The sequence below is a fragment of the Pongo abelii genome, chromosome 10, assembly GCF_028885655.2.
Source record: "Pongo abelii isolate AG06213 chromosome 10, NHGRI_mPonAbe1-v2.0_pri, whole genome shotgun sequence".
NCBI classification, from domain to species: Eukaryota; Metazoa; Chordata; class Mammalia; order Primates; family Hominidae; genus Pongo; species Pongo abelii.
In genome coordinates this window covers 14,977,373-14,999,151 of record NC_071995.2, presented here as the reverse complement: position 1 = coordinate 14,999,151, position 21,779 = coordinate 14,977,373, and the positions used below count along the sequence as shown (strand labels likewise).

The window sequence follows — 21,779 nt, the reverse complement described above, 5'->3', positions numbered from 1 at the left end:
AAAATCCACAGAGGCCCATTAGGCATTATGTCTCTTTCTTACTGTTAGGAGGGATCAGATGAAACGACCTGTGCTTAACTTTGGAAGGTTTATTAGTCAGGGTTCTCTTAGAGGGACAGAATTAATAGGATATATATATATTTGTATATATATATTTATATATATTATATATATAAATATATATAATATATATAAATAATTATATATATAATTATATATATTTATATATATAATTTTACCAAACCATAAAATTAAGTGTGTCCAGTAGCACTCTATCATTAATTTAAAAAATTAATGGGATATATATATTTATTAAGCATTAACTTACACTATCGCAAATGTTCCACAACAGGCTGTCTGCAAACTGAGGAGCAAGGAGAGCCAGTCTGAGTCCCAAAACTGAAGAACTTGGAGTCCCATATTCAAGGGCAGGGAGCATCCAGCATGGGAGAAAGATGTAGGCTGGGAGTCTAGGCCAATCTCTCCATTTCAAGTTTTTCTGCCTGCTTTATATTCGCTGGCAGCTGAGATTGTGCCCACCAGATTAAGGGTAGATCTTTCTTCCCCAGCCCACCAACTCAAATGTTAATCTCTTTTTGCAACACTCTCACAGACACAACCAGGATTAATACTTTGTATCCTTCAATCAAGAGGACACTCAGTATTTACCATCACAAGTCCACCCCTTGTCAACTTGAACCTATACACATCCCCTGAGATCATACATAATCTTCAAATAAAGACAATAATAAGGTCATAATTACACCTAACATAACACACCTATTCTTTGTACAACCAGAAACACACCAATCCCCAACCCAAATACTATTAGATACAGTTAACAATGCTTAAATGCTGATATGAAGTCAATAAATCTCATGTCACATGATAAAGGAGAAAGGAAATACAATAAAGATATTTTCTTGTGCATGTGTATACAAGCACAAACATGTTTTTAACAAAAGAAAGAGGAATACTCATAACAGTTACAGTCCTTGTTTCTGCAGCTGGTCACGTGGTTGTAGCTGGTGTTAATGACTACCTTCTTCTACTACCCATTCTGTATTCCCTTTGACTTCAGCAAGCACCTCAGCAGGTAGTGGTTTTATTCCTCATAGAGTGACCCACATCTTCATTCCTGAAAGGTCTGGGTCATTTGTAGTCCTGCTTGGATTGGGCTGTTATAGTTTCCAATTGACCTTAATCACAGGGCATGGTAATACTAAGAGACGCCCTAATGGATCTCCCGTATTCCATGCATACTCTTCCTTACCTATATTCTGGAGTAGTAGACTGATTTCATCTTGATAGTCTGGGTCAATTACCCCAGCCAACACTAACTCCCTTCTTATGCTGTTGACTTAAAGATAGGAGGAGCCTAAAGTGTCCAGGTGGCAATCTTAACTTCCAGTTGAATAGAATCATTGTTGTGTCTCCTGGTGGCAGCGTTCCTCCCTCTGGAACAAAGAACTCTAGACCAGTGGAATACAATGTTGCGGGAACAGGAAGCAAAAATTTTGCTAGTGGATCCCTAGGGGTGATGGTGAGTGATCAATCCACTTCCACCTCCAACCCTTGATTCCTGCACCCGTGAATCCTGGCCATGGGAGAAACAGTACCATACATTGGATGCTGATTCAGAGCATACACAGCCTTCTGCAGAACTTTGCCGCAGTCCTGCAAAGTATTGTCACCTAGTTGGCATTGTAATTGTGACTTCAAAAGGCCATTCCACCATTCTGTCAATCCAGCTGCTTCAGGATTATGGTGAACATGGTAAGACCAGTGAATTCCATGAACACACGCCCACTGCCGCACTTCTTTAGCCATAAAGTAAGTGCCTTGTTCAGAGGCAATGCTGTGTGGAATACCGTGACAGTGGATTAGGCATTCTGTGAGTGCATGGATAGTAGTCTTGGCAGAAGCATTGCGCACAGGATAGGCAAACCCATATCCAGAATAAGTATGTATTCCAGGGAGGACAAACCCTCTGCCCTTTCCATGAGGGAACAGGTCCAATGTAATCAACCTGCCACCAGGTAGCTGGCTGATCACCTCGAGGAATGGTGCCATATCGAGGGCTAAGTTTTGGTCTCTTGCTGCTGGCAAATTGGGCACTCAGCAGTGGCCATAGCCAGGTCAGCCTTGGTGAGTGGAAGTCCATGGTGCTGAGCCCATGTGTAACCTCCATCCCTGCCACCATGGCCACTTCGTTCATGGGACCATTGGGCAATCACCGGAGTGGCTGGGGAAAGAGGCTGAGTGGTGTCCACAGACCATCATATCCACCTGATTATTTAACTCCTCCTCCACTGAAGTCACCTGTTGGTGAGCACTCACATGGGATACAAATATCTTCACAGTTTTTGACCACTGAGAGAGGTCTATCAACATACCTCTTCCCCAGATTTCTTTGTCACCAATTTTCCAATCATTCTTCTTCCACGTCCCTGGCCATCCAGCCAAACCACTCTCTACAACCCATGAATCAGTATATAATTGAACATTTGACCATTTCTCCTTCCATGCAAAGTGTACAACCAGGTACACTGCTTGAAGTTTTGCTTACTGGGAAGATTTCCCTTCACAACTGTCCTTCAGGGATGTCCTAGAAAGGGGCTATAGTGCTGCCGCTGTCCATTTTTGGGTGGTGCCTCCATATCATGCAGAACAATCTGCAAACCAGGTCCCAGTCTTCTCTTCCTCTGTCAACTGGTCATAGGGAACAACCCATGAGGCCATTAGTGCAGGCTGTGGGAGAGAAAGCAGGGTGGTCGGAGTGGAGACCATGGGCATTTGAGCCATTTCCTCCTGTAACTTATTTGTCCATTCAAGACCTGCTTGAGCCCAATCACGTATATACCACTTCCATTTGATGATGGAATGCTGCTGTGCATGACCCACTTTATGTCTAGATGGGTCAGAAAGCACCCAGTTCATGACAGGAAGCTCAGGTCGCATGGTGACTTGATGACCCATCATCAAACATTCAGTTTCCACCAAAGCCCAGTAACAGGCCAAGAGCTGTCTCTCAAAAGGGGAGTAGTTGGCCAGGCGCAGTGGCTCATGTCTGTAATCTCAGAACTTTGTGGGGCTGAAGTAGATGGATTACAAGGTCAGGAGTTTGAGACTAGCCTGGCCAACATGGTCAAACCCCATCTCTCTACAAAAAATACAAAAATTAGCCAGGCACGGTGGCTTGCACCTGTAATCCCAGCTACTCGGGAGTCGGAGGAAGGAGAACTTCTTGGACCCAGGAGGCGCAGGTTGCAGTGAGCTGAGATCACACCACTGCACTCCAGCCTGGGCAACAGAGCAAGACTCCATCTCAAAAAAAAAAAAAAAAAAAAATTGGTGGGGAGTAGTTATGTGCAGAAGATGGCAGGGCTTTGCTCAAAAATCCTAGAGGCCTCTGCTGTGATTATCTATGGGAGCCTGCCAAAGGCTCCAAACAGCATCCCTATCTGCCACTGACACCTCAAGCACCATTGAGTCTGCTGGATCATATGGCCCAAGTGACAGAGCAGCTTGCACAGCAGACTGGACCTGTTTTAGAGTCTTCTCCTGTTCTGAACCCCACTCAAAACTGGCAGCCTTTCGGGTCACTTGATAAATGTGCTGGAGTAACACACCCAAATGAGGAATGTGTTGCCTCCAACATCCAAATAGTCCCACTAGGTGTTGTGCCTCTTTCTTGGTTGTAGGAAGGGCCAAATGCAGCAACTTCTCCTTCACCTTAGAAGTACTATCTCGACAGGCCCCACATCACTGGACCCCTAGAAATTTTACTGAGGTAGAAGGTCTCTGAATTTAGGCAGATTTATATCCCACCCTCTGGCATGCAAATGTCTCACCAATATGTCCAATGTGTTTGCTACTTCTTTCTCACTGGATCCAATCAGCATAATGTCATCAATGTAATGGACCAGTGTGATATCTTCTGGAGTCAAAAAGCAATCAAGTTATCTCTGAATAAGATTATGACACAAAGCCAGCGAGTTCATACACCCTTGATGTAGGAAAGTAAAGGTATATTGCTGGCCTTGCCAGCCGAAGGCAAATTGCTTCTGGTGGGCCTTATGGACAGGAATGGAGAAAAAGGCATTTGCCAAGTCAATGGCTGCAAACTAGGTACCAGGAGATGTGTTAATTTACTCAAGCAATGAAACCACATCTGGTTTGGCAGCTGCAATTGGAGTCACCACTTGGTTAAGCTTACGATAATCCACTGTCATTCTCCAAGATTCATCTGTCTTCTCCACAGGCCAAATGAGAGAGTTGAATGGGGATGTGCTGAGAATCACCACCCCTGGGTCTTTCAAGTCCTTGATGGTGGTGCAAATCTCAACAATTGCTCCAGCGATACGATATTGTTTTTGATTTACTATTTTTTAGGTGGAGGTAGCTCTAATGGTTTCCGTTTGGCCTTTCCCACCATCATAGCTCTCACCCTACCAGTCAGGGAGCCACTGTGGTGGTTCTGCCAGCTGCTAAGTATGCTTATGCAATTACGCATTCTGGCACTGGGGAAATGACCACAGGATGCGTCTGGGGACCCACTGGACCCACTGTAAGTCAGATCTGAGTTAAAACTCCATGAATTACCTGACCTCCATAAGCCTCTACTTTAACTGGAGGACCACAGTGATGTTTTGGTTCCCCTGGAATCAATGTCAGCTCAGAGCCAGCGTCCAGTAGTTCCTAATGTCTGATCATTTCCCTTTTTCAATGCACAGTTACCTTGGTAAAAAGCCAGAGGTGTCCTTGGGGAAGGATGGGAGAAAGATTGACTGCATTAATTGTAGGTAATGTAGTGGGGTCCTTCGTCAATGGGAACCGGACTTCCCTTCATTCAAGGCATTCTGGGTCTGTAAACTGGCTCAAGTCTGGAAATTGATTGAGGGCCCATGATTCTCTGGTTTTATAATTCAATTAGTCTTGTTCCTTCAACCTAGAAATTTTCTATTTGTATAATTTAAGTAGGAATGCAGTTGGCTTCCTGTCAATTTCACTTCTGGGAACACCATAATTAATTAGCCAATGACAGAGCTCTACAGAGTCAGACTATTCTGATTGCCGCTTTGCCTCTGCTGTCCATAACGGAAGATATACCCACCTTGCCTTTGATGGTTGAGTGCTGCCACTTGGCCCCTGCTACCTCGGGATCCAATTATTCCCATTGTATTTAACTTTTGTAGTTTAGTGACTGCAGTTCCCACCGTTAGATCCGACATACAGAGAAGAGCAATTACAGGTCTCTTCAAAGATACAGGTGCTGCCCCTCGCAAATCTATTTCACAAGGCATTGGTTAAGGGTATATGGTCTGGACTCTCCCAGCTGGGATGAGTAGGTCTAAAGTGGCTAATCCACTCCAGCATCCCAATCTCCCTAGGTCTTTTGATCCTTTCCTCTACATTAAACCAAGGAAGATCAGGCATTTCCAGCTCACTCACAGTGGGCCATCTTTTAAACCATATTTCAGCTAATCAAGCAAATAAACTATTAGAACCTTTTTTTAACTCCCCAAGCTGCAACATTAAGTGCAGAGTCCCTAATTAGTTGACACAAATCAATAAATTCAGCCTGATCCATTTTTCACCATTATCCCATACACTTAATATCCATTCCCAGCCAGGCGTGGCGGCTGTAATTACAGGCATGCTGTAATCCCAGCACTTTGGGAGGCCAAGGCGAGTGAATCACCTGAGGACAGAAGTTTGAGACCAGCCTGGCCAACATGGTGAAACCCCATCTCTACTAAAAATACAAAAATTAGCCAGGCATTGTATGGCATGCACCTGTAATCTCAGCTACTCAGGAGGCTGAGGCAGGGGAATCACTTGAACCCAGGAGCTGGAGGTTGCAGTGAGCTGAGATTGTGCCATTGCACTCCAGCCTGGGCAATGGAGTGAGACTCTGTCAAAAAAAAAAAAAAAAAAAAAAAATCCATTCCCATGCTTGTTCTCCAGTTGCTATTCATATAAATTAGAGAACTCAAACAGCTCTTTTCGCGTGTAGTACACCTCCTCATGGGCCACACTCTCAACCACCTCTAGGGGGCCGCCAGGACTTTAGTCTAGTTATAGGTCTAGAAGCAAACAGACGTGTTTGGGGTGACATCTGAGGAGAATCAACATTATCTTGCCTGGCAACTGCCTCAGGGGAGGCCATCACTCTGGCCTCAGACAGTGCAGGGTTTATTTCCTCAGAGAAAGGTGGAAAGGCTGATGGCAGCATGGGCTGGGGAGGGGAGGTTGCCACTACTCAGGATGGGGAAGCTGTTCCTTCTGGCAAAAAAGGTTCATCAGAGTTTACAAACTCAGCCCCCCAGCATCATCAGGGTCCTCCCACACGTCCCCATTCCAAGTTTCAGGGTCTTATTCTTTTCCAATCAATGCCCTCACTTTAACAGTAGACACCTGGTAAGGCTGTGCATGCGTATTTCATTGCAGGTCAGCCACTGGCATAAGAGCTTGTGTCAGTTTTTCCACAATTTCAGCTCTTTCTCTGTGGGAGATAAGACTCTCACTCAGGGCAATCTTAGCAGATTTGAAGCTCAGTATCTGCTTCTGAAGCTGGGAGACAGAATCCCTGAGTTTATCATTTTCTTTCATCACTTTGTCCACTGACCTTAGGAGCAACTGACCAGCTTATGTTCATTGGTTCTCCACATATGGTCCAAGGTATGATGTATAGAGTCACCAAACTCCTCTCACGAGTGGTGAATCAGGAGTGTCAGATGCATTTATTTTGCATAACTCCCTAAACAGTTCACATCAGGGACTATCAGTGTTCTCTATACTATTAGAAGTAGAGTTCTTAGCATTTCTAGGTCTAATCGTATTAAGCAGCCAACCCCAGAAACCCCAAAACCAATGAAAGAATTCCATGCTTAATATTCTGTTCCTCTAGACCCCACTCCTGGTACCAAAATCTGTATTAGTCAGGTTTCTCTAGACGGACAGAACTAATAGGTTATATATTATATTAGTTTATATATAGCATATATTTTATATATATAAAGTATATAGTATACATGTTATACTTTTTATACTATATGCTTTATGTAGTATATAGTATATAGTTTATATAGAGAGTATATATTTTTATATATATATATATATAAAGGGGAGTTTATTAAGTATTAACTTACACAATCACAGGGTCCCACAATAGGCTGTCTGTAAGCTGAGGAACAAGGACAGCCCATCTGAGTCCCAAAACTGAAGAAGTTGGAGTCTGATGTTTGAGGGTAGGAAGCATCCAGCACAGGAGAAAGATGTAGGCTGGGAGGCTAGGCTAGTCTCTCCTTTTCAAGTTTTTCTGCCAGCTTTATGTTCGCTGGCAGCTGATAGATTGTGCCCACCAGATGAAGGGTGGATCTGCCTTCCCCAGCCCACTGACTCAAATGTTAATCTCTTTTTGTAACACCCTCACAGACACAACCAGAGTCAATACTTTGTATCCTCCAATCCAATTAAGTTGACACTCAGTATTAACCATCACAGAAGGGATCCTTTCAAGTCCATACTCTGCATCACTGGACTTCATAAGGGTCATCACTGATTCTTCAGCCGAGAGAAGATGAATTTACACAAACAGAACACAAAAAGGCTATTTCTACTGCCAAATTTGCCAGGCAAAATTGGGGGTTTGATGTATTTAGCTTCATTGGAATCTTCTCTATGTTCTGACTCCAATTCTTTCACTCATTCCCAATCGATGCCCTGACATTAATATAAAAAACCATGTGGTGTTATAAATTCTATTTTCACTGTAACTTAGCCATCCACATGATTAGCCTTTGAGCTTGGTCAGAAATCTTGACACTTTGCAACTAGAAGAGCTGAGAGTTTATTTTAGGGAATTTGCAGAAGCCATCTGGTTTCTTACCTGGATCCAGAGCCAGGAATTTAAACCTCTGAACTTACATGTTTTTTCCCCCAATTTCTACAGTACAACTAGAAGCAAGAAAACAATTTTGTTATTTTTCATACTTCCCCAAAACTGATACACGACAATAGCTATTTCTTTTTTTTTTTTTTTTTTTTTTGAGATGGAGTATTGCTCTGTCACCCAGGCTGGATTCCAGTGGCACGATATTGGCTCACTGCAACCTCTGCCTCCCAGGTTCACGCCATTCTCCTGCCTCAGCCTCCCGAGTAGCTGGGACTACAGGTGCCCGCCACCACGCCTGGCTAATTTTTTATATTTTTAGTAGAGATGGGGTTTCACCGTGTTAGCCAGGATGGTCTCGATCTCCTGACTTCGTGATCTGCCCGACTCGGCCTCCCAAAGTGCTGGGATTACAGGCATGAGCCACCACACCCGGCTGACAATAGCTATTTCTATAGGCACTTGATTACTAGAAACATAGGTTATAATTTTTTTTTTTTTTTTTTTGAGAAGGAGTCTCACTGTCACCCAGGCTGGAGTGCAGCGGCACAATCTTGGCTCACTGCAAGCTCCGCCTCCCGGGTTCACGCCATTCTCCTGCCTCAGCCTCCCGAGTAGCTGGGACTATAGGCACCCGCCACCACGCCCGGCTAATTTTTTTTTGTATTTTTAATAGAGACCGGGTTTCACCATGGTCTCGATCTCCTGACCTCGTGATTCGCCTGCCTCGGCCTCCCAAAGTGCTGGGATTACAGGCGTGAGCCACCGTGCCTGGCCTTATAATTTTTAATAATTATCTTAATTGATAAATTAAAATTGTATATATTTATCATATGTGATATATGTTGAACTATGCATACATCGTGGAATGACTAAATGATGCTAATTAACATAGTCATTACCTCACATACTTAACATTTTTTGTGACGAGAACACTTAAAATCTCTCTTAGAAATTTTTGCTAATACAATACTTTGTTTTGTTTTTGTTTTGGAGACAGAGTCTCACTGTGTAGCCCAGGCTGGAGTGCAGCGGCAAGATCTCCGCTCACTGCAACCTCTGCTTCCTGGGTTCAAGTGATTCTCCTGCCTCAGCCTCCTGAGTGGCTGGGATTACAGGTATGCACCGCAATGCCCGACTAAGTTTTGTATTTTTAGTAGAGTCAGGGCTTTACCATGTTGGCCAGGCTGGTCTTTAACTCCTGGGCTCAAGTGATCCTCCTACCTCAGCCTCCCAAAGTGCTGGGATTACAGCTGTGAGCCATGCAGTGCCAGGCCACAATACAATACTTTGTTATTAACTATAGTCACCATGTTGTACAATATAGTTTGTTTGTTTTTTTTGACAGTCTCTCTCTGTCGCCCAGGCTGGAGTGCAGTGGCGTGATCTCGGCTCACTGCAAGCTCCACCTCCCAGATTCAAGCCATTCTCCTGCCTCAGCCTCCAAAGAAGCTGGGACTACAGGCACCTACCACCACGCCCAGCTAATTTTTTGTATTTTTTTTTTAATAGAGATGGGATTTCACCATATTAGCCAGGATGGTCTCAATCTCCTGACCTCGTGATCTGCCCTCCTCGGCCTCCCAAAGTGCTGGGATTACAGGCGTGAGCCACCACGCCCGGCAATAGAGTTCTTTAATTTCCGCCTAAATGAAACTTTATATCCTTTGACCAACATCTTCCCTGTCCCGCCTTCCCCTGGGCCTTGGTAACTACCATTCTGCTTTCTGCTTCTATGAGTGCAGCTTTTTTATATTCCTATTGGTCTTTGTCTGCCTGGATTATTTCATTTAACATAATGTCCTCCAGGTTCATCTATGTTATCAAAAATGACAAGATTTTTTTCTTTTTAAAAAATGAATAGTATTCCACTGGGTATATATGCCACATTTTCTTTGTTTATTGTTTATTTTATTTTATTTTATTTTGAGACAGAGTTCTCACTCTGTCACCCAGGCTGGAGTCCAGTGGTGCAATCACAGCTCACAGCAATAGCTTCAACCTCCTGGGCTCAAGCAATTCTACTGCCTCAGCCTCCCAAGCAGCTGAATTTACAAATACATGCCACCATGCCCAGCTAATTTTTTTCCAGTAGAGAAGAGGAGTCTCACTATGTTGTCCAGTCTCTAACTCCTGGGCTTAAGCGATTCTCCCACCTTGGCTTCCCAAAGTGCTGGGATTATAGGCATGAGCCACCATACCCAGCCCCAGAGAACAAAATTTTAAAGCCCCATCATCATGTCCCTGTTCCCCTGGAACAAATTCCTATACAAAAAAAAAAACAAAAAAAACAACCAGTGTCAGCTAGGGTTTAGTGAGAGAAGTGGAGACCCTAATGAGTTTTGGAAATAAGAGGTTTGTTATAGGATTTAAGCCTTCTACACCTGTACTAAGAGCTGAAGAAGCAACAATCCAGGTGGGCTCTTTGGAGAAACAGAGAACGAGGCACCAACTAATTAATCTGAAAAGTCAAGCACATACAATTACCTAAGTGGGACTGCAAAGGGAATGCTATTGCCTCTGTATAGTTATCCCCTCTGTAGGTCCACAATTAAGTGTCTGTTGGTGGACCTGGGGCCATTGCTGGTCAGCAGATTTAGCAGATAAGAAGACATGCCGGAGGTGAAGTGAACAAGGGTGAGGGCAATCTGGAATTTACAATCAACTCTTTGCCTGTTTGTCACCATCTCTGAGTAGGATGACCTTCAGAGAGTAATGGCCAGTGCTCCATTTCTGCCTTCCAAATATTACATACTTTCTCTCCTTACAATATAAGGAGAGGAAGTATGAAAAATTGATTCCAGATTAAATCAGTTGAACACAGTTCAACCACCACAAGTACTTCAATCTCCTTTTGAGGCACCACTCTTCCTCATTCTTAGCCTGAGTCATTCTTACTGGCCTGATCTTACCACCCCAACTTCAGGCCTTAACATGTGAACGAGGCCTGTCTAACTACAGTCACATTGACTGGTTCAGCAATGGAAATATAATCCATCTCAACTCTGAAATTCTTCCTAAATCCACTAGAGAAACAGTTCTCTCTCTACTGGCATTAATAAACTGACACATTGTATGATTAATGTTGCTTCTGTCTGTGTTTACTTGCCTGGGAATAAAACTGACAGCAAGAAAAGCCGAAATATGGAGAATGATAGACGCCTCATGTTGTTATGTGAGCAACTAGATTTAAATAAAGTCTTATGCATCCCTGGATTTTTCTATATTTTCTTTTTTTTTTTTTCTTTTTTTGAGACAGAGTCTCACTCTGTTGCCCAGGCTGGAGTGCACTGGCGCGATCTCAGCTCGCTGCAAGGTCCACCTCCCAGGTTCACGCCATTCTCCTGCCTCAGCTTCTGGAGAAGCTGGGATTAGAGGCGCCCGCCGGCAGGCCTGGCTAATTTTTTTGTATTTTTTTTTAGTAGAGTCGGGGTTTCACTGTGTTAGCCAGGATGGTCTCGATCTCCTGACCTCATGATCTGCCCGCCTGGGCCTCCCAAAGTGCTGGGATTACAGGCGTGAGCCACCGCGCCCGGCTTATCCCTGGATTTTTCAACAGGTGACAAGAGTGCCTGAAATGTAATAGATAGTCAATGCTTAATGAATGCTTGAATAAGTGAACCAATAAATACCCCCTACTTTTTTGGGGTTAAATAAGTTTAAAATATATACGTGTTACTTACACACAAATGGTTAATATACTATCTGATTCATACTCCTGGTGAGAAAACTGCCCTACATTGACCATGTCCACATTCCAGCCTTCTACTCACACATGTAGCTATTAAACCAGAAGTGGAAATTTCATGCATTTGTATGACCAATGATTTTGTGCTAGATAAGACCTAGCACAAACAGATGAGGTAAACCAAGGCAAGAATGTTTGTTGCTCTGGTTAAAACAACAAATACCTAAAAAGTGAAGTTATTCAACACTGGGTAGTAAAGTGGAAAGATGCCATAAAATTACTAGAGGCCATGTGCAAATTATGAAAGAGCAGCATGAGCCGGGGGCGGTGGCTCCCACCTGTAATCCCAGCACTTTGGGAGGCCGAGGCAGGCAGATCACAAGGTCAGGAGACTGAGACCATCCTGGCCAATATGGTGAAACCCCGTCTCTACTAAAAATACAAAAAGTAGCCAGGTGTGGTGGCGGGCACCTGTAATCCCAGCTACTTGGGAGGCTGAGGCAGAGAACTGCTTGAACCCAGGAGGAGGAGGTTGCAGTGAACCCAGATCACGCCACTGCACTCCAGCCTGGGCGACACAGCGAGACTCCATCTCAAAAAAACAAACAAACAAAAGAAAAACAAACAAACAAAGGCCGGGGGCAGTGGCTCATATCCCTGAATTTAACAGCAGGCATATCCCTGAATTTATCTTCCTTTTATATCAAAATTATTGTAATTCTTTAAAAGGTGGTAGATACTTTCATACGGGGCTGCTGGGATGAATTGCAATTGGGGTATCTTTTCTGGAAGGCTGCTTGACAATAAAAATGTTTAAATATCTGCATTTGCTTTGTCTCATATGAGTGTGCGAAAATGTACATACATGGTTGGTCATTGTAGTGCTCTTTGTAAAAACGAAAAAAGCTGCGCCAGGCGTGGTGGCTCATGCCTGTAATCCCAGCACTTTGGGAGGTCGAGGCGGGTGGATCACGAGGTCAGGTCGTTGAGACCATCCTGGCTAACATGGTGAAACCCCGTCTGTACTAAAAAGAGAGAAAATTAGCTGGGCGTGGTGGCGGGCGCCTGTAGTTCCAGCTACTCGGGAGGCTGAGGCAGGAGAATGGTGTGAACCCGGGAGGCGGAGCTTGCAGTGAGCCGAGATGGCGCCACTGCACTCCAGCCTGGGCGACAGAGCAAGACTCCGTCTCAAAAAAAAAAAAACAGAAAAAGAAAAGAAAAGAAAAGAAAGAAGGAATGAAGACTAAATGAGGGACTTGCTACTAAATGACCTAAATCTTCTTGGCAAAACAAACCTATAAAGAACTTAGGGGCTGAACTCAGGCAGATTATTAATAATGTATTAAGTTTCAGGAAAAAGTATATTATTAAAGGCCAAGCTAAACATGACAATAATTTTTTTTTTTTTTTTTTTGAGATGGAGTGTTGCTCTGTCGCCCAGGCTGGAGTGCAGTGGCGCCATCTCGGCTCACTGCAAGCTCCGCCTCCTGGGTTCATGCCATTCTCCTGCCTCAGCCTCCCGAGTAGTTGGGACTACAGGCGCCCGCCACCACGCCCGGCTAATTTTTTTGTATTTTTAATGGAGACGGGATTTCACCGCATTAGCCAGGATGGTCTCGATCTCCTGAACTCGTGATCCACCTGCCTCGGCCTCCCAAAGTGCTGGGATTACAGGCGTGAGCCCCCGCGCCCGGCCAATAATATTTTTAAATAGTTTCTAAAATTGTATTTATTAGTTCAAAAGCATTTAAAATTTTGCATGTGTATATATATACACGTGTGAATATGTATACATATACATATATACATGTGCATGTATATACACATATACCTATATACAGTGAGAATAATGAGATTTTATATGCTGGGTTTTAACATATTGCGATATTCCAATTTGAAGTTTAGGTTATTTGGTTTGTGATTTTAATAGCTGTCATAGCTAAAGAGGAGACTTTACAAAGATATGCTGATCAAAATAGAAGCAGCACATTATTGGCTGTATTTAGTAACTCATAGTATTTATTTTAACTTATCATCTGCCAAATTTGGCTAACATATTTCTGTTTCTTCCAGGTGTCTCCCAGGTCTCAATCAGGTGTTAATACAAACTAATTAGAAATTATTACATTTTATACCAAAATTAGCCAGGCGTGGTGGTGTAATAATATAAAAATTGTTACATTTTAATATTTTTAGCAAATGTATTTATAATAAGACCCATTGAAATTCTTTTTATTATTATTATTATTTTTTTTTTTGAGATAGAGTCTCATTCTGTCACCAGGATGGAGTGCAGTGGCACGATCTCGTCTCACTGCAACCTCTGCCTCCCGGGTTCCAGCGATTCTCCTGCCTCAGCCCCCCGAGTAGCTGAGCATATAGGCGTGTGCCACCACACCCAGCTACTTTTTGTATTTTTAGCAGAGACGGTGTTTCACCACGTTGGCCAGAATGGTCTCAATCTCTTGACCTCGTGATCCGCCTGCCTCAGCCTCCCAACGTGCTGGGATTACAGGCGTGAACCACCGCCCAAGGCCCTCTTTTTTTTTTCTTTTAATTGAGGCAAAGTCTCTGTTGCCCAGGTTAGAGTGCAGGGCACAATTATAGTTCACTGCAGCCTTGAACCCCTGGGCTCCGGGCATCCTCCCGCCTCTGCCTCCTGAGTAGCTGGGACAACAGGCACAGGCATAGGCCACCTAGCCCAACTAATGTTTTAGGAATTTTTTTTTTTTTGGTAGAAGTGAGATCTCACAGTATTACCCAGGTTGGTCTTGAACTCCTGGGCTCAAGCAATCTTCCCACCTTGTCTTCCCAAAGTACTGGGATTATGGGCATGAGCCACTGTGCCTGTCCTGAAATTATTTTTTTGAAAGACTTTAAAATAAGCTACAGAATTATATTTGCAACTTTTAAAAATACAAATATGAGCATTTTAAAGATTATAGCCATTGTTTTTAGCAACAAAATCATCCAAAACTGAATGATCCAAAATAATAATCATCCAGTTTTGGATGATTTTGTTGCTAAAAACAATGGCTGCAATCTTTAAAATGCCATAATGGTCATACATTCATTTTCAACATGTTCTCTCCACAGGATGTTTCTTTCAAAACACTGCTATTTTCTTACATATTTTTAAAATCTTACCTAAATTTTAAAGGACTGATTAAACATATTTCTTTTTCAAAAAGATAACCAAGAAGCATGCTGCTAACAGCCACTTATGAAAAAAGTCAGCAAATATAAAAGTCTTGTCTTTTTGTAAAAGAAAAATTAGTAATTTATCTCAAAGGCAAATAGGTCCTTTAACTATTTGCTACAAATAACAACAAATCCTCCAGGTATTACAAGATTTTCACAGTTATTCCCCACCTAATTGCAACATTTTTAAAAAGTCAAGTTGTATAAAATGAAATTTAATAAGGATATCCTGTCACTCTGAATTCATCTCTGGTTTCCATTTCTTTCCTTTGTGAAAGGAGCAGTAAATTAAAAAGATCACAACTGGAGATACAAATTTGGTAGTTTATAGCATAGATGGTATTTGAAACTCAAATTATCCCTTAAGATACAGGGCATAATAAAAGTAGAAGTCTTAGTGTAGACCTTGGAAAATACCAACATTTATGAGTGAGCAGGAAAAAAAAGAGTAGTAAATTGAATTTTATTTGCTAACATTTACTTAGTTTTTACTTTTTGCTAGACGCTTTAAGAGAATTGTCTCATTTAATCTTTGCAACAACCCTATGAGGGAGAAAATATTAATACTACCGCCCACATTTGACATCTTGCCCAGGCCATACTGCTATTTAATGGAAGAGCTAAAATAAGAAAATCAGACAGTCTGGCTCCAGAATACTATATCATTAAAATTAAATGAGTACATTGGAAAATCTACTGCATAGTAATATGGAAGACAAACTTGAGAAGACATCCAAGAATACATCCAAGCAGAAAAGAGAAATGGGATGAAAATAATAAGAGAGAAAATGACAGAAAGTAGAAAATACAGTTCCCATCTTTAAATGATAGAGGTCTCTGAAGAAGAAATTAGGAAACAGTTAAAAAACAGCTACAAGTTACTTTTCAGACTACCAGTCCAAAAGTCTCACTGAATTTCAAATGATATTAATTTAAAAAGAGGCCGATATTTTAAAAACATTTTGGAAGAATGTTTAAATTAAATAGGCAAGATAAAGAAAAATCCTATGAGTTTTAGCTAAAGATGGGGTTAAAAGAGTGCATATACTATGGCTGGGTATTTGGTGGTTGGGTGAGAGGTGGATATACAATATGCTATATTTGAAGAAGCAAACCTGACGCTGACATCAACTTCTACTCCGCTACATTAAATAACAATCAATGGCATAATATCATAAGAGTTTTGAAGGGAAATGATAGGTTAGAATTGTTGTATAAATATTCTTGCATGTAGAAAAGAAACAGAAATATATTCTTAGATATTCAAAGGCTCAGAAAATACACGACCCATCTATCCTTTTAGAAAAGCTACTGATAAATAGCTGTAATTAAATAGCTGTAATCCCAGCACTTCGGGAGGCCGAGGCAGGCGGATCACGAGGTCAGGTGATCGAGATCATCCTGGCTAACACAATCAAACCCCGTCTCTACTAAAAATGGAAAAAAATAGCCAGGCGTGGTGGCGGGTGCCTGTAGTCCCAGTTACTCGGGAGGCTGAGGCAGGAGAGTGGCGTGAACCCAGGAGGTGGAGCTTGCAGTGAGCCAAGATCACGCCACTGCACTCCAGCCTGGGCAACGGAGCAAGACTCCGTCTCAAAAAAAAAAGAAAAGCTACTGATATAGATCTATTTACCTAAAAGATGCACCAAAATTAATACTTCAAAAATTAGAAAGTTTGAGTATTAGAAAAAAAGACTTGTATAAAGGAACTATTGATAATAATAAAAATAATAATAATAATAATAAATACTTTTTAAAAAAAATGTTGGCCAGGCGCAGTGGCTCCCAGCACTTAGGGAGGCCAAGGTGGGCCGATCACTTGAGTCCAGGAGTTGGAGACCAGCCTGACCAACATGACAAAACCCCATCTCTACTAAAAATACAAAAATAGCCAGATGTGATGGCGCACACCTGTAGCCCGAGCTACTCAGAGGCTGAGGCATGAGAATCGCTTGAACCCGGGAGATGGAGGTTGCAGTGAGCTGAGATCGTGCTGCTGCACTCCAGCCTGGGTGACAGAGCTAGAGTCTGTCTCAAAAATAAATAAATAAATAAACAAAATGTGAAGCTCAGCTAGGTGCAGTGGCTCATACTTGTAGTCTCAGCTAGTCAGGAGGCTGAAACAAGATCACTTGAGTCCAGAAGTTTGAGTCCAGTCTGAGCAACATAGCAAGACCTTATCTCTAAAATAACAATAATTACAAATTAAAAATAACTATTGTTAGGCATAGCACACAATTTTTTTTTTTTTTTTTGTAATGGAGTTTTGCTCTTGTTGCCCAGGCTGGAGTGCAATGATGCCGTCTCAGCTCACTGCAACCTCCGCCTCCCGAGTTCAAGCGATTCTCCTGCCTCAGCTTCCCTAGTAGCTGGGATTACAGTCACCCGCCACCATGCCAAGCTAATTTTTTGTATTTTTAGTAAAGACGAGGTTTCGCCTTGCTGGCCAGGCCAGGCTGGTCTGGAACTCCTGACCTCAGGCGATCTGCCTGCCTCTGCCTCCCAAAGTGCTGGGATTACAGGCGTGAGCCAGCATGCCCTGCCGAGAAAACAATTTTAAAACTTTTTTAAAAAAAAGAAAAGAAAAGAGAACAGAGGAAACTAGAACTGAAAGATAAAATAATTGAAATTAAGCACATCATATAGGTTTAACAGCAAACTGAGCATAGGATAAAGCATCCATGAAATTGCAGAAGAATTGGTCAGGCACGGTGGCTCAAGCCTGTAATCCCAACACTTTGGGAGGCCAAGGTAGGCGGATCACCTGAAGTCAGAAGTTTGAGACCAGCCTGACCAACATGGTGAAACCCCGTCTCTACTAAAAATACAAAATTAGCCAGGAGTGGTGGCACATGCCTGTGATCCCAGCTACTTGGGAGGCTAAGGCAGGAGAATCACTTGAAACTGGGAGGCAGAGGTTGCAGTGAGCCAAGATCATGCCATTACACTCTGGCCTGGGCAACAAGAGTGAAACTCTGTCTCAAAAAAGAAAGAAAAAACAAAAATTGAAGACGAGTCAATACAGATTGAGTATTCCTAATGAAATAATCTGAAATCCCAAATGCTTCAAAATTTAAAATTTTTGAGCGCCTGGCATATTAACCTGGGCCCTTTCCTGGAAAGTTCTAAATTCTAATCCTTATCTCTTTAGCACCATGTATTAGTCCATTTTCACACTGCTATAAAGATACTACTTGAGACTGGGTAATTTATAAAGCAAAGAGGTTTAATTGACTCACAATTCTTCATGACAGGGGAGGCCTCAGAAAACTTACAATCATGGCAGAAGGCAAAGGGGAAGCAAGGCACATCTTATACAGCAGCAGGAGAGGCAGCATGCAGGGGAAATTGCCACTTTTATAATAAAACCATCAGATCCGGTGAGAACTTCCTCACTACCATGAGAATAGCATGGGGGGAACCACTCCCATGATCCAGTTATCTCCCACCAGGTCCCTCCCTCAGCAGGTGGGAATTACAATTTGAGATGAGATTTGGGTGGGGACACAGAGCCAAACCATACCACATTATGAGACTAAAAAACAAAAACACTGCACTACTAGCCAGGCATGGTGGTGGGCACCTGTAATCCCAGCTACTCAGGAGGCTGAGGCAAGAGAATCACTTGAATCCATGAGGTGGAGGTTGTAGTGAGCCAAGATTGCACCACTGCACTCCAGCCTGGGTGACAAGAGTGAAACTCTGTCTCAAAAAAAAGCAAAAAAAAAAACACTCCACTGTAATATCTGGAAGCATCTTACTTTATTTTTTTTAGCTTCTCACCCTGCACAGCTTAAGAATTCCACTGTTTAAAATTTTAGCAAACGTCTTTAAGAAAAAAACTGTTTGCATGTCAACTTCCATTCTCCATTCTTAACTTACTAGCATCTTAGCTCCTCTAGCCTCCAATTTTGTTTCTCCAGCAAAAAAGCTGCGACAAAACTCTGTTAGTTTCTCCATTTTCCAGCAGTAGCTCTCTGGGTAAATCCTGAAATATCCATCTCTCACTTTGTATCCAGAAATAGAAAATTCACTCCTGGCCCCCAGCAAAAGCATCTATGGAGATCTATAGCAAAATACTACTCGACTTTAACCTAAGAACAATAGAAGGCTATTTATTTATTTATTTAATTTATTTTTATTTTTATTTTTTTGAGATGGAGTCTGGCTCTGTCGCCCAGGCTGGAGTGCAGTGGCGCAATCTCGGCTCACTGCAAGCTCCGCCTCCCGGGTTCACGCCATTCTTCTGCTTCAGCCTCCCAAGTAGCTGGGACTACAGGTGCCCGGCACCACACCCAACTAATTTTTTGCATTTTTAGTAGAGACGGGGTTTCACTGTGTTAGCCAGGATGGTCTCGATTTCCTGACCCTGTGATCCGCCCGCCTCGGCCTCCCAAAGTGCTGGGATTACAGGCGTGAGCCACCACACCCAGCCAACAGAAGGCTATTTAAAACAGAAGAGTGACAAGATCAGATTTGCATTTTAATACTCATATTACTGGCTGGGTGTGGTGGCTCATGCCTGTAATCCCAGCACTTTGGGAGGCTGAGGTAGGAGAATCACCTGAGGCCAGGAGTTCAAGACCAGCGTGGGCAACATTGTGAGACCTGTTTATACTAAAAGTAAAAATTTAGCTAGGCATGTTGGTGTATGCCTGTAATCCCAGCTACTTGGAAGGCTGAAGAAGGAGGATCCTTTGAGCCCAAGAGTTCAAGGCTACAGTGAGCTATGATTGTGCCACTGCACTTCTGTTCAGCCTGTGTGACAAAGCGAGACCCTCTCTCTCTAAAAAAAAAAAAAAAAAAAAAAAATCATATTACTATATTACAACCCCTAATGAAATTATAAATTCACAGACTAGTCATTGATGACTGCTAAATCCATTAACCCAGCAGTTCTGAAAAAGAAAACCAAAAATTCTGCTGTACATTTGTCTGAGAACAAAACAAAAAGACAAATAATGTGTATTACTGGTTTTTGTTTTCTGTTTTGTGACCAGGTCTTGCTTTGTCCCCTAGGCTGGGGTGCAGTGGTACAACCATAGCCCACTGCTCCAGCATCAACCTTGCAAACTCAAACAATCCTTCTGCTTCAGCCTCCCAAGTGGCTGGGACAACAGGCACATGCCACCATAACCGGCTATTTTTTGTTTGTTTGTTTGTGTCTGTTTGTAGAGACAGGTTCCCACTTTGTTATCCAGGCTGGTCTTGAACTCCTGGGCTCAAGTAATACTCTCATTTTGGCCTCCTGAAGTGCTGGGATTACAAGTATGAGCCACCACACCCAGCCTTGTATTTTTGTTTCCAAATGATTTTAGCCTTGCATACTTCCTGGAAGAATTTCAGAGATTCCTCAGGAGTCACAGACTACAGTTTGAAAACTATGTCATTAGCTAAAAGATTTTTGGAAAATTTGGTGATTAATGGATTAGGCTAACAACACCTGAACTCAAAGCCAATCTTATCAAAACAAAAAGAAAGATATTTGACTCATGATATGATCCAATATGAAACGTATGGGCCGGGCGCGGTGGCTCAGGCCTGTAATCCCAGCACTTTGGGAGGCCCAGGCGGGCGGATCACGAGGTCAGGAGCTCAAGATCATCCTGGCTAACACGGTGAAACCCCGTCTTTACTAAAAATACAAAAAATTAGCCGGGCGTGGTTGCAGGCGCCTGTAGTCCCAGCTACTCGGGAGGTTGAGCCCAGAGAATGGCCTGAACCTGGGAGGCGGAGCTTGCAGTGAGCGGAGATCGCGCCAAGAGCGAGCCTCCATCTCAAAAAAAAAAAAAAAAAATGAAATGTATGACATCATCTCTGCAACATTCTTGCCAGCCACACAAATTGAACCTCAATATTTAAAAATGTTTAGATTAAACAAGTTTAAGGGAAATACAGGGATAAAATAACAGTTACAATTAGCAAAATCCATAGTATGAGAAACTCTACATGACAAATAAACTACCTTTCTCTGTTCTTTCTTTTTTTAGAGACAGTCTTGTTCTGTCACCCACGCTGGAGTGCAATGATGTGATTATAGTTCACTGCCATCTAGAACTCCTGAGCTCAAGTGACCTGACTGCCTCAGCCTCCTCAGTAGTTAAGATGATAGGGAGGTACCATCATGCCCAGCTCATTTATTTTTATTTTTTGTAGCGATAGGGTTTCACTATGTTGCCAAGGCTGAAACTCCTGGCCTCAAGCAGTCCTCCCACCTTGCCTCTGAAAGTGCAGGGAATACAGGCATAAGCCACTGCACCAGCCAAATTACCTTTCCAAACAAATAAATAACAAAGGGGCTGGGCGCACTGGCTCACGCCTGTAATCCCAGCACTTTGGGAGGATGAGGCGGACGGATCACCTGAGGTCAAGAGTTGAGGACCAACCTGGTCAACATGGCAAAACCCCGTCTCTACTAAAAATACAAAAATTAGCCGGACCCAGTGGCAGTCGCCTATAGTCCCAGCTACTCTGGAAACTGAGGCAGGAGAATCACTTGAACCTGGGAGGCAGAGGTTGCAGTAAGCCGAGATCGCGCCACTGCACTGGACCAGCCTGGGTGACAGAGTGAGACCCCGTCTCAAAAATAAATAAATACATACATACATACCAAAGGGAAGAAAAGGATGACAGGGATAATATATGGGAGTACAATAAAAACCTATATTTAGCCAGGCGCAGTGGCTTACGCCTGTAATCCCAGCACTTTGGGAGGCCCAGGTAAGCAGATCACCTGAGGTCAGGAGTTCCAGACCAGCCTGGCCTGGCCAACATGGCAAAACCTTGCCTCTACTGAAAATACAAAAATTAGCCGGGCACGGTGGCTGGCACCTGTAATCTCAGCTACTCGGGAGGCTGAGGCAGGAGAATTGCTTGAATCCAGGAGGCGGAGGTTGCAGTGAGCCAAGATCACGCCATTGCACTCCAGCCTGGGCGACAAGAGTGAGACTCAAAAACAACAACAACAACAACAGCAAAATAAATATGTTTATT

The 21,779-nt window shown here is 42.9% G+C and overlaps 1 pseudogene; it reads left to right on the top strand.

Annotated features, from left to right (window-relative positions):
- Positions 1-2,201: 2,201 nt before the first annotated feature.
- On the top strand, positions 2,202-13,165 carry LOC129049298 (uncharacterized; annotated as a pseudogene).
- Positions 13,166-21,779: the final 8,614 nt, after the last annotated feature.